This window comes from Pteronotus mesoamericanus, unplaced genomic scaffold (genome assembly GCF_021234165.1).
Source record: "Pteronotus mesoamericanus isolate MK-2021 breed Mesoamerican mustached bat unplaced genomic scaffold, CSHL_Meso_final scaffold_174, whole genome shotgun sequence".
Lineage (NCBI taxonomy): Eukaryota > Metazoa > Chordata > Mammalia > Chiroptera > Mormoopidae > Pteronotus > Pteronotus mesoamericanus.
The window spans coordinates 11,788,926-11,803,434 of NW_026555309.1; the positions used below are offsets into that span (position 1 = coordinate 11,788,926).

General features: G+C 39.9%; 1 protein-coding gene across 4 annotated transcripts in view; it reads right to left on the bottom strand.

Moving 5' to 3' along the window:
• The window catches only part of EYA1 (EYA transcriptional coactivator and phosphatase 1), a 288,702-nt gene extending 278,218 nt beyond the window's left edge, over positions 1-10,484 (bottom strand). For all 4 annotated transcript variants that reach the window (XM_054590246.1, XM_054590244.1, XM_054590245.1 and 1 more), the window contains exon 1: positions 10,350-10,484. The gene's annotated coding sequence lies outside the window, so the exon portion shown is untranslated. The remainder of the gene's footprint in view (positions 1-10,349) is intronic.
• Between the last annotated feature and the right edge of the window lie 4,025 nt (positions 10,485-14,509).

A 14,509-nucleotide genomic window follows, 5' to 3' on the forward strand; every position in this document is an offset into this window, starting at 1 on the left:
TTTAAAATAAATATTATGGGCTCACTGTTTATCACAATTTACATGAGCCAAATGTGGCCAAATGATAGCTCAGTGTGTCTGCTGTCAGCAGCTGCAGCCCAAGGAAAACACAGAACAGGCAGGCCAGCTAGAGAGCTTTCCACACACATTATTTTTGAGCCAACAGTGTAAGGGCTTGCTTTTTTTTTCTTTTTTTTTCTTTTTTTTGTTTTGAATTCAGTTTCTCCACACTATCTATCAACGTCAATTGTACCACAATGCAAAGAGGAAATACTAACAAAGAAATATGACTGTAGTCTGAGCAAGGATAAAAGAGAAAAACCTAGAGTTGAGTGTTTTACCCTCAGGGCAAGGATATTATTATGCTATTTCTTAGCAAGTTTATATTAGGTCACAGTTTCACGGCTGATCAAGTCTGAACCTTCAGAGACTCAACACCTTCAAGAAGAATGGAGTTTGGGGATACTTCAAGACACGGACAATAAATATAGTGTTTTGAAATATATTCTACATTTAGCTATCTTCCAAAAACAGAATATAGCCATCTAGCTGCTCATTCTCATTTCCTTTCAAAATTAATTTTCATGCTCAAGTTTAAATGAGGAGCGCAAAGGAGACTTTCAGGTATACTAACTTGGGCTTGGCAACTAAGAAGTTATTCTGCATGCCTCACATCAACTCCAATGATACACACTACTTTTTAAAAAATAGACAATATCTTAGTATCACCCAACATAAAATTACAGAATAGAGAACATGTAGTAGTTTGAGTTTAGTATCACTTTTTATCAAAATATTTGAACTCCTGCATGTTAGCATGGTAGAAAAAACACTGTAGTCAGAGTCAAGTTATCTGAATTCAGGTTCTGACTCTGCCACTAATTAACTGAAGGACCTCAGGCAAGTATTTGGACTCTCTGAGCCTCAGTTTTATATCTGCAAAATGGAAGACGTCTACTGGATGATATCTTACACTTGTATATTTCATATTTATAATTTAATGAATGTATGTATTGAAATACATAATTTTCAGGTAAAACCTTTCAGGCTTAGGTCATTTAGGATGTAATTTTGAAATGCTAAAACAATTCTCTTTTATCATCATTTTGCTCACAATTATCAATGCTGGAAAACATATGCCTTATCCTCTCGTCGGTACAAAGGCAATGCTTCTTGGACAATATAAGACTCATAAATAAGTCGACCCCTAAAATATGGAGGACCTTAGGAAATTTTCACAAGACATTACTTTATAATTTCAGGTTAGGAGTAAATAAAAAGCATATGAATATATTTATAGTCTGCTAAACTGACAAAAAATTACAGCATTCTATTTTGAATTATACAAAATTTCAGAACTGAATCTTAAAATCCACTAGCATTGCTTTGGGAGGATTCCTTGCATAATTTGGGCAGAGATATTACAGAAACCAGACTTTTTTCATTGCTTGAGTGACTCTCTGGAGGCACATTAACTTTTCCAGGCGATAAGGTAGCATTTTAAAATAATGATAATAATCCTGCCTTACATTGGTAAAATGCTTCACAGTTTACAAAGTGTTTTCACATAAATTGCCCACAGTGCACCTATATGTGGTGAGACAAAGTCCAGTCTCATTCCTCACAGAAGGGAGCAGGCCCGAGACAAAGCCCCCTCTGATTTCCCCTAAATTCCCATCCTTTCTATACCTGTCCTGAGAACATGTTTCAATCAAAATCTGTATATTTGATATTCCAGGATTATTTCCCATGTGTTTCTTTTCCATATTTCCACATTGAACTTACTGAACAGTTTAAGGTATTAAGAACGGTCAAGTTACATGAGCATGAAAGGTATTTCATTTGTAATTTTATTTCTTCTGAAGATGAAACTATTCTGTACTAAATACTGTGTTTGTTATTGTTTCCTGGGCTAAGAAGAAAAGACTGAGATTATTGAGAAGCTGAAAGAGTCAGCATTCATCTACTTCAGGTAGATGTCTCCACTAAGAAAGACTCCCACTCAAAAATCAAAAAATCACGGAGAGCCATGGACTTTATTTACAAATCCTCCACTGCTTGCTAAATCAACATAGTTGTTTCCAGATTTCTACATGTCAATCCAAACCATGAAATCTATGCCATGACTGGGTCTACTGATATTTAGGAGCCTGGCTCTGGTAAACCCTTAATTCCCTCACTGGACTTGATCTCTCATGGTTTATAAATAAGCCTGCCCCCATTATAGCACTTATCTAATGGAACATAATTATTTCTCGACCTGTCTCTCCCACTAGACTGTAGCTCCATGAGGGCTAGGACCATGCTTTGCTTTCTTGTTCCGGTCACATATGGCGCTCATTAAATATTTTGAATGAATGAATGAATGTTATTGATACATGGCAATTTTTGAAGACATGTAAACGCTGAGTTAGAATTAGGTGGGCAGATAAATGATGGTGCTATCATTCAATCAACTTAAAAAATATGCTTCAAATTTGGGGTCCTAAAAATTTGTTTCCAGTACCCTAAGAAATAGGCTCAAGCAAAAACAGACTATTTGATTCATATCTATCTATCTACCCACCTACCTACCTGCCTACCTACTACACAGAGGGAATAGCTATTCATAAAACTATATAGACCTGAACATAAATACATATAGAGTCCTTAGAATTATATTTCATAGGGACTTTAAACCAAGGGCGGTTCCTAGAAAGGAGTACAAGAATATCCAAGGAGGCTAACCAAGGCATCAGATAGGAAGGGGAAGAGGTGTATACTCATGGAAGGACCAGTGGGATGAAATTTGTTTGGGGACATCTGTGGAGCAGTAGAGGCAAATGCCTTGGTATTAGACGCAACCCTGGAAGACAGAGCACCAGGAGTATGGTGGTGGTTACCCATTCACATATCCATCCCCAACACTCACCCTTGTCAAAACACAGACTTGGGTCAATCACCCACATGTGCATTCACTTCAAAAAGCCAAATCCTTTGTTTATCCATTCTTGACTCACTATTGCGGTACACGCTGGGAGTTGTACACAATGAAAAGCTACCCTCTTATTAGCCACTGAAGTGTAAGGTTCCCTAATAAAAAGACAAGGGACTAAGAGATGTCCTGGGGCTCTGCTGGTCAAGTTCAACATTCTGGAGCCAGTTATTGACTAGTAGGAAGAAAAGATCAACTGAACAAAATGGTGAGAAAAAGCAGCACAGTGGAGTATAAATTGAAATACAACCCAGTTCTCCATATTCCCTAGCTGCATGAGAATACCTGAAGACGCTCACTAAGGGTAGAGAGTGATAAGCATCCCCTTCCAAGGTTACTGCCACCCATAGGTAACAAGGTGGAGGCATCCATGGCTTGAGGTGGTGGAGCCCAACTGGCATTAACAGCCCCAGGAAAATGCTAGCCTAGGCATCTGGTCCTGAGCAGAACCAGGCAGGTGGGAGAAGACAGCAGGAGGCCTCCTGGGCAAGGAGGTACTGGCTGGTTTGAGTTTGTCTGTTTAATGCTTGAGGGAACTGTGCATTCTTCGGTCCCCTGGACTGTCGATGAAACACCACCGAAAAGCTTTGTTAGGTGAACTTACACAACACAGGACAAATGGAAGCCTTAGAAATTTCCTTTATGTAAGTATTAGATTTATATAGTGATAAGACAGAAAGCATCAAATTGAGACAATCTCCAAGGAAACTGGGATTGGGCCCCTGGTGACAACATTGTAATTATACCTGTAGAAGTTAGTGATGCATATTTGGAGGTGATATTTTATGCCCTATTGTAATCAATAAGCTTACTAATTTTTAAAATGCAGAATAGTTTTAAGTAGAGAAACATTAATGCATGTGAGACAAAACATCTATTCTGTGCTTCCTTGTTTTTTAAAAAAAAGTGCTCAGGAGCTCTGAACATAAACTTTTCCAGGTTCATTAAAATTTATAATCACTCCACACAGATACTTCTTTTCTACCCATCAGCTAGAGCCAGGCAGTTGATCAACAAAAGCAATATCCCCTCATTTCACAAGTAAACATTATTTTGCTTTTACTTTAGCTCTAGCTCATCACAAACATTCTGGCTATTGTCAGAACAAAAGATTAGGAGAAGAGAAGTTGAAATAAGTGTATAAGCAACAGAGGCAGGAAGTGAATAGAGAAAGGGTCTAGACCAGCAGGCTCTCGGGACAGATTTTCTAGGTTGAAGAAAAATAAGGTGGGGGTGGGGGTGAAGGTGAGGGTAGGGGTGGGGACTACTATAACTGGAAAGAAAATAATATTTTTAAAAAGTGTGTACATCATATATATTTTAATTTTTCTGCTGATTTTGAAAAATGGGTTATATTTTCAATGACACATAAATCATCTCTAATGAACCAGAGACCCATCAGACACTGTTAATAACTTGTGGCTCCTTGGATGAAAGAGTATTTTCATTACAACACACCATCACTTTAATCTTTGCCTTCTCACCAAGTGTTGAGTTTTCTAACATTCCTGAGGAGCAGAAGGAAACTAGTGGTGGAACATTGCTTTATGAAAAGAAAAGGGCTATTCTTAAGTATGTCCCCAGAAGACTACAACTACAGATTGAATAAACATATCAAATCAAGGGGTCTTTAAAAAAATTTACAAACAGAAGTCTGCAGTGAAATGAACCATTGGATAAATCACCTTCAGAGACCTACTCAGCTATTCCACGGCTTGAGAAGCCACAAGATGCTTGTCTCACTGTCACCTTTTCTTTGCTGTCCTCACCTGCCTAAGAAATTTATTTATGAAGGAAAACAGAGATTGGGCATACTCAGGTGAGTCAGATTCAGAAACCAGATCCTCACTGCTCTTTCAAATAGTTAAGGAACACATCCCAACCACTGAAGTCATTCATGAAAAACGAGGTTAGCTCTTCATTGTTGAAAGAAGTCTTCTGCAGCTAGAGATGTAGCTTCTCTAGAAATAAAATGTCTATACCACTTTGCTTTTATAGCTTTCCCAATGGTACTGTTGTTTTAAATATTTAAGTATGAAGCCTGTCTGTTCTTTATACAATTTCTAAATAAATATGACCAGAGCTCTGCTTCTACCATATGTGACTTCCTTGTAACCAGATAAAGAATGGAAGGTAAGGTGATAATCAAATGAGCTGACATTTATTAAGGAAATGGTAACTTGTATTTATTCAATAATTATAGTTGAATTCAGACTATGTTATCAAGAGCATTGGACCTACCTAATATTTTAATGTAGCACTTACTACCTAAACAATATTAAGAAAACCTTAAATACACCCATGATCCCATCAATTCAACTTGTCTGCATGCATGCATAATTTTACATAGCTATAATTATTGTGAATCTTCATGCTTGTGTCTTTCTGGTTTCTCTTAACATTGTGCCATAAGCATTTTATAGTCTGTACATTTATCATTTTTAATGCTCATGTAATATTCCATCAGGAGATATTACTATGGAGTAGGTCATGTGGGGTTTTGTCACTCTTTCACTGTACCATATAACACTTCATCTTCATTCATCAGATTATTTTCCTTTCTTTTTCATTATTTCTTTAAGGATACATTCCAAGGAATGTGATTAAAGGATTAAAAGGTATGATATTTGAAACTAGTAGTAATAAGGTAAGGCCAAATTCACTTATTTGGGGTTCCCTTACATATAACTCTGACCCTGATAGAAAGATGAAACATGGAAGTCACATTTTAAAAATACTCAAGTAAAGTTGTTACAGAAGAACCTGTAACCTGGACAGCATTCATGAATCTCCCTATGTTAGAGGTTACCAAATTTTTATATTCCTGGTAAACTTCTGAACATGGAAAACCATGGCTGGACCCTTGAAAGCTTTCACTAAATTATTGGTGGGGACAATCACAGTGCGGATAAAAGCATTCATGGTTATCACACATTCGTCACTTGCTCTTCCTTACGCTCATCATAGCTCTTTAAATGAAACCTGCTCTCAGGGACTCAAGGAGAAAAGTCAAAACACATTCCAGCGAACAAGGGGTCCATGCATACCCGCGATGAATTTGAGGAACCGTGGTGTGTTGCAGCACATTGCTTGAGCACCACAGGCCTGTGTAATGAGGAAATGCAGGCATCTAAGAGACAATAATCTGAAGTGTAATCACGCATGATAAACTTATCTCACATTTCACCAGGTTGGTGTATTAATTCCTCCGCATCTACTGAATTTAGGGCATTGCTAGTCCTTCACAGATGTTGTTTATATATATACAAAGTGTCACAGAAATACTTTCTCAGCCTAGTAAGACTATGGTTTCAGTTTTAAAATAACTTATGCTCTAAAACAACCGGTAACAAACTGAAAGGGTTCTGTACAATGGTTCTGTTTGCTGTTATGCAACTTAAGTAACTAAAACTACATGGTAGATTGTCTTTATTCAAAAGAAAAAGAGGGGATATAAAATATCTGCTCCTTTACTTTTACATAGAAAGATCAACCAGCAAGTACCTCTTAAAGTGTTAAAAAAACACACCAAAAACACTCATCCACAGGGACGAAGCAGGGCAGTGGTTGGGCAAAGCCAGGCTGGGGGGTGGGACGGGGTGGGGTTGGAGTGAGAGGGCCACAAGGGAGCTTGATGGGGTGTCAGAAGATTCTATAGCTCAATGATAGTGGGTACATGGGTCTACATAACTGTCAAAATTCAGGAAACTATACATTTAATAAAGGTTTTTTCAAATGTGCTACAACTTCCTATTTCCTCAGTTGTCAACCTCTTTTTTCCAGTATAGTCAAGAAAGCAACAAACTGTTTCATTGGTGACTGCCTTCTTCATTGGGAATAACAGACCTTGCCCCCTCCCCCTAACCAAACACTATGTTGGTCCAGCACACTCCTTTCTACTGCAGGTGACCTTTGGTCCTGCTGAAGTACACCACATTGGTTCAACAACTAATAATGTTCATTTTTTAGGTATAGAAGTGAAGAAGAGGTTTAAAAACATAACCTTGGTTTAAGAGATAGAGATTAGGCAATATATAATGTTCTTTAACATTAAGTTTCAATTGGCATGTTGATAATTGATATAATCCTTAAGGTTTTATTTTGAAGAACTCAAGTCAGAATGGTGAATGGTGGTTTGGTTTTCAGTAATACCCTGGTCAAATTTAGAAAGCCTCTAGTCTGTGCCTAACCCACACCAAGTTCAGCTGACAATAATAAAGAAAGCAGTTTTATTTATAAAAATAAGGTAAAAATGTATTTCTCAGATTCTTACGCTATTTCTTTTTCTTTGCTGTTAGAATTCAAAGGCAATTTTAACCATGGATGCAGACATAGACTTCAATGTTCAGCTCAATGGTAACATATTTATTTAGTACAGGGGATCTAAGTTCCTCATCAGACCTAAGAATTAATGCATATTTCATGTGCCAGTTTAGAAATACCTAGAAAATAAATGCTTCCTTGCTCTACTCCAGCGCCACTCACTCCCTCACCCTTGACAATCACGACTAAAGTTTAGCAAAGCAATTTCATTTCCTGGATGCTGACTCTTACTTCTACTTGCTTCTTGACCAGAGTAAGGAATACTTGATGAGAAAAGACTGTAAGTCTGCAATCTCCAAGGCCAAAACACAGAAAACACAGTAATGGAGAAAGCATTAAGCTGTCAGAAAAGAGGCACTGAGTCAGGGTTTCTTTGAATTTCACTCTTTCCTTAAAATCAAAAGTCAGCTTATGCCAGTGCAAAACTAGAAAAATTTAAGAGATCTGTCTCCCCTCAGTTCAATGAGAAAGCTGTTAAGGGGTGATGTAATGTGACAGGAACATACAAGGCAAGGGATGCCGTGATGGGGCCACAGTAGGAAGTTATAGAATCTAAATTTGCAAAACAGGAATCACCCGACACAGCTTTGACAGATAGCCAACCTGTTTTTGCATGAACACTTCTGGGGATAGAAAAATGCCAGCTTGGCAAGCCACTCGGTCCACGGCGGGAAGGTTTAGACTTTCGGGGGCTGTCCCCTGTACAAAGCCGAAAGAGACCCATCTGCCCCAGATTCAATTTTTTTCCTCCTACACCAACACAAACATGTCTCAATGTCCTCCTATACAATTTGTCCTTGAAATATTCAATATTATGATGCTATTCCCTAAGGACTCTCCTTTCGAGGCCAAACGTCCTTTGAAAACCTAGTTCTTAACTTTCTGATGCCCTTCCACAGGACATATCTACTGGTCAGTCACCTCTGGATCCAAACACCACTGGCAGTTACTGAGCTTAGCGATACTCAAACTCTCCTGCAAATGACCTATTTTCAAGTCACAATCCCTCTGTTCTATGTCTGAGGGATGGATTTATCCCTGTGAAATTCTCATTTTGTTATTTTCTGCCTGTCAGTCAAGCTCACTCAGATTTTCTTTGACTTGTTCTATAAACCAATGGCTGAGATATCCAGCATTCTGTAATACACTGATCCCAAACCCATTACTTAACTTTCTTCTTTAGAGTCAGTGCTATAAATGATAAATAAAAGAAAGCTAAAAACAGAGATAGTCCTGATGACTCAAAAGATAGAGAAAAAGACTACTGAAGTCACAGTATGAGCATATGGATTAGACTTGGTAACTCTGGGACTTATCAACTCTGTAATCCTGGTAAAATTAATTAACTTCTCTGAGCTGATCTCTCCACCTATACAATGACATCAATACCATGTACTAGGATAGAGATTATTGAAAATATGTCCTACACACAGTACATGTTCAATAAATGTATGTCGAGCAAATGGTAAAAACTTAGGATGAAAGGTAAGGTCAAAAACTATAATGCAATATGTTTCGTTGTCTCTAGTTTTTACATCCAAAAATTATCATGCGAGTCAATTGCTTAAGGACATTTTTAGAAACTGCATTTCAAGTTCCTATGATAACAATTAGTAAAACGATATTCTTATTATAGTGCTCCCTCTCTTTAATTACCTCTTGACTTTTTTAGGCTAAATATTCCCGCTAACAGATTTTTTTATAGTTCCTATTTTGTAATTTATCTTAATGAGCAGTTTCTCTGCCTTCTCTCCAAGGCCTCCACATATTCCAAGTTGCAAAACTTAGATACTGTTCTCTTCCAAGTAGGGAACAAGTCTGATTTGGTCTCTGTTTGATCTGACATGTAAGCCCTTTTCCATCTGGCCCTAGCTACCATCTCTGCACATGCCTCCTACATCCCAGGCCTCTCCTGCTCACCTGAAACCGTGGTAGCCTACTTCCGGAGGCCCCTGGTGCCAACCACTCTGTGCCTGGAGGATGCATCTTCCACCCAGACTCCTGTCTCGTCTCCAAGCTCATCCAGTCCTCTCCTCCAGTAAGGGGTGCACACCTGTGTTTTTTCCCCCATCAGAGCTCTAGTCGCATTAGGTCACAGTTGTCCACCAGACTGCTCCTTCAGGGCAGAAACCATTTTTATCTGCATAACAGAACGCTTGGTTCATGGCCTGTTTCCCCAGTGTTGGCTGAATGAACAGCTCAGAGCTAGAGACACATGACAGTTAGGACATTAGAGTGTCTGAACAGGCTGGAAGAACGCCTTCCTTACTTGGACATTCTGCTCTTGTGTTGTTCCTGCACTTCTCACTCACAGCTGGGATCCCCTCTGCTGAGTAGACACTTGATCGTGATTCTTTCAAATATCTATTCACATATCTTGAAAGGTTTGAGTCCTCCTCCCACCCCAATTTTTCCAAGAAGCCTTGAGTTTTGTGAGATGACTTACCTAGCTAGCATTAGTCAGCCTGGATACCAGACCGAAAAAGTTGGGTGGGTCTTAATTAACATAAAGAAAACAATAAAAATCGTTCCCACCGTATGCAGTATTCCCAACTCCCCCAACCTCACCAAAGGTAAAGCAAAGATCCTGTTTTTTTAAATTGTTTCCCTAATTATTCAGAGAAATAACAATGCCTCGCCCCTCCAAACCATCTGCTATTTCTTTTAACTGGCCTCTTTTATTTGGACCGAGGGATCCTCTTTAACCAAAGGAAGAAGCTCCGGGGGCTAGAAAGTGCAAAAGCTCAATAGCTGTTTGCCCCTGTTGGTCCCCAAATGATTCCCAGTACTGGAGCTTTGCGCGCAACCACACATCCGAGACAGCAATCACAACAACAAATGAGGTCAAAATGACCTCCCCTTCGTCCCCCGATGTCCCAATCAGTCACCATCTCCCCAAAGGAAAGCAAACCGGCCCCAGACACATCCCTCCACGTGCAGCGCCCTAAGGCTGCCAGGCCAGGGGACGCCCCGAGCGTGTCACCGCAGCTGGCCTTGATGTGGTCCCATTATTGTGCGCACCCACAGCGCCCATCCAGGTGGCTTCGCGTACCTGGCGGCGGTGCCCACCAGAGCAGGCGGCCTCGGAGGCGCAGGCGGGCTGGGGTACGGGAGGCGCGATCTCTCCGAGGTCGGGGCCCCGCGGCAGCTGCGCCCCCTCCGCTGCTGCCCGGGCTCCGATCACCGCCCTCCTGCCCCGGGTGGGGCTGCGGCGTCAGCAACCCGGGCTCTCGGCCCTGCCTCGGAGCCAAAGGGTCAGATTTAGTTTCACAACAAAGTCTCCTCGTCACCGCAACCCAGCTGAAGGCCAAAGCCCATCGGCTGCCGGGGCAGGGCGAGAGCGCGGCAGGGACGGAGGTGGCAAGAGAGCGCGCCAGGGGAGGGTGGCCGGCGACAGGGGCCGGGCATTAGGACTTACGGGTGTCCCAACTCTGGCGACGCGGGGCTGAGGAACCGGTTCTTCCAAAAACAAATGGAAAATGGGTAACGGCCGGGGCAGCGCTAAGAGGGGGTCTGTCTCGGTGTTTAGGGCAAAAACTGCCCTTGCTTCCAGAAATTCGAGCCAGCGGTGGCTTTTTTCTCTTTTCTTCGTAAATGCGTCTATGCCTCCGGGTTGAGGGGCGCCCTTCGCGTGACTCTGAGAGCACAGCGACACCGGGGCGGGCACTTTCGACCAGAGCCCTCTTCCCAGGACCCCCTTCCCGGCCCCCAGCCTCTCCCCAGGCCCCTCCGCGCGCGGAGCTGAGCTCGGCTGGCTGCCCAGGCTCCGCAGGGTGACCGGGACTCCTGGGCCCTTGCAGTGTTTAAACCGAAGGGGAGCGTGGTGGGTTTGCTCTGAACTACTGCGAGCTGAGTGTGCAAAAGCTGGACCTGAAGGAGAGGGTGGGTGGAGTGTCAGGGTGATTTTTTTTTTTTCAGTTGGGGTGGAGAATATAAAGGAATAAGCAACCATACTGAAATTTATTAAAGCAACTAGAATTCAAGTATTTTTATGAGTGGTCTAAAGCTATATAATGTAATTTCTTGTATTTAGGGAAACCGAGACTAAGAGCAAGTAAATGGATTACCCCACACCGTGTGGTGTGGGGAAGCCTGGACTAAACGTCCTATATACTTTCTACTTTCCTTTTTTTTTTCCTTTCTTTGCAGCGGGGAACCCCTTCGGGAGTGTAGGGGGAAGTTTCTGTAACCCCCAAGTCCCTCTGCATCTGACTTAATGGGGTCTAGAGAGAATCTTGATTCAGCCTGGAAAGTATTTCAGCATTGGATGAAGCATCCATTACAGGCCAGTAATCTGAGCTGCCCCTTCCTTGGGAACTTCCTCTTACTTGATTTAGGGAATCCAATCACAAGCAGTGAAAGATATGCAAATACCTTGATGACTTGCTCTTACACGGACTCATGGCTTCTCAGTGAGCATTCAAATGTTTGCACTTGTCTCTCCCTCTCAAATGAAATCCTTTCCCCACCCCTACTCAATTATTCACATCAAATGAGATCATGTAAGCAAAAGGGCCTGAGAAAGTACAAAGCATGGCATGAATATGAGTTTTATCCTATACACTCTTTCAAAATTATTCAGCTTCACACGCTTGACTGTTGTTTCTATCAGTCATCAAGTATCTGTTGATTTGTACTAGATGCAATGAAGTGAGTTTGAGTCAGAACAATGAGACCTAATCCTTCACCTTCAAAGACCACAGATTATAGATTTGGAGATAAAAACCAAAGCACCAGAAATAGTCAGAAATCTACACAAAGACTGATTTTGGATCCTAAACTGTTGGATGTTTATGTGTAAGCAGATCCAGAAAGTTTTCAAAAAAGACCATGTATATCCTGTGAAGAGGACTTCTTGGAAAAGTCAATGCATTCATAAATTATGTCAACCCAATAAGACATTACCTGGTCCAAACAGAAACATTAACCAAATTAGCTAGCTGATGAAGATGGCTTAGCCTTCTTAAATCCATCTTACCCTTTCTACCCACTCACAATTATAAAACAATTTACAAATCCAGAGCCTCTTAAAGCACCGATGATCAAACATTTTATTTAAGGAAAGAGCAACAACAACCCAAAACTACCAAGTATATGTCTGTTAAAAACGCCAAAGGCAATGGAGGTTTCTCTTGTCAAAGACTACAGGCATGGTATTTATTTGAAAATCATATTTTAAGTCAATTTTTATAATTCAGAAACAATTTATAATCTAAAATTTTTTATGTATTAATACAAGGAGTCTTTTGATCCTTGATCCTGGTATTTCCTTAAAAAAATATGTAAAACATCTCTCAACCCAAATAACCAACCATTTTATTTTTTTAACTTCTCAAAACCTAGATTCAGATGGCCTTTGGATAAAAATCTAAATTTTGAAGCAGTTTCTGAATTTGAAGGGATGGAGAATTTACTTCATAATTGCTCTTTCAGAAATGCTATACATTTAAAAGATTGGCAGTACTAGATTCAAAAGATAGTCATATTCATAATTTTCTATGAAGAAAAATTGTTATTTGGGCAAAGTACATTTATTTTAGCATAGTATACAAATTCATCATATTCTCCAAAACAGCAGTAGCAGGAGCCAACTTATGAAGTATAATGTATCCCAGATACTTGCTGGAATAAACAATGTTCTTGAGCCCTTCAGATGCACAGCCAATAGGGAGCTGCTGACTACTTGAGGTTTTTACACATCTCTCAGCCAAATCAGAAACCTAAGTCCCAAATCAGTCACAGGCGTACAGGGTGGATTTACAGTCATGCCTGGGCAAAGGGTCACAATCTGAAAATGCACTGTACCACCCAAGACAAGTTTATTTTCAATATAAAATAGACTTAATTTTTTTCATTGGACATGAATGCAAGTATGAAGAAAATTGTCAATAAAAACTTAAATGCCTCATGCAATACTGAGCCAAAACCCAATAAAACATGTATTTATAATAAACCATTTGAGAATCTATGTAGGAGTTTCTATTCATCTATTGGTATGTATATATATTGGTGTGTATATATATTGGTATGTATATAGAGATATATTTGTAGAATTTCCATAGACTCAATTACATATTTGTTTAAACTGGACTTAGAACATTTAGCCACTTACATGCCATAAAATGTTAAACTTAACTGCTTTCCTTACCTGCATTATGTACAATAAAGAAATGACAAAGTGTTTTGCACATGTAGGAACAAAAAATTGCTTAAGTATAGAGCTATACTCTGCTTTATGACATAAACAGAAGACACGTGACAGAAATGTGTGTTTAAATCTGGATCCTACTCAAACCCTTAAATATAGATCCACAGAAGGAAGAGGGCAAAACCCAATAGTTCTGTAGTTCTTTCAGCATTTGTGTTCTGCCTACACTGACGGGTTGCGTGTGTTATGATCAATCCCGATTCAAAAGAAATGTTTGCACTCTCTTTCTCCCTGTGTGTGTGTGTCTCTCTCAAAAATTCCTTTATTATTTAGTTTGGCAATGTAATTTCACATAGAAATACTTTCAAATGCACCCAATAGGATTTCTCCTTAAGAAGGGGGAAGAAGGTCTAGTCCACTAGCTTAGACAGAGATTTACTCATGAGTATCTGGGAGAAGACTGGACCATGTGGGAACAGCGAAAAATAAAGCCAACTATCTAGGATTGAGTTAAGAATTTTCTTATGTATAGGCATCATTTAAAGAAATTTTTAATGGGCCAGTCACTTTTCCCCAACACTGGCCTTTCTTCTTTCACTTAGCTAACTCACTTCATACTGTTAGGAACCACAATAACCCCCTCACTGTTGAGTGCATGTACTGGAAACATTAATTGAAGCCACTAGAATAATAATACCAAGAAAAGTTATGCACAAGACTAAAGACATTGTCCCCATACTCTAAGACCTTCATATTATAAAAAGAACATGTGCTTTTTAGTCTAATGGAATATCGTGTCATCCGAAAGTTAATTTCTTTGCCTATTGCTTCCCTAAAAAATGTATGAGGTAAATCAGGGAGAAGTTTAGTCACTCAACAGGAACTTATTACATGAGCCATAAAATTTGACTTTTACATCCAATTTCTTATTACATTAAGACTGGTTTTCTAAACCATTTGTTAACTAACATTAGAAAATACATTTCTCCCTGCCAAAGCTTCTAAAGAACATTATCATATTCTTTCCTCACACCAGGGATCTTAGAGGAATGTAGTGAGAGGAT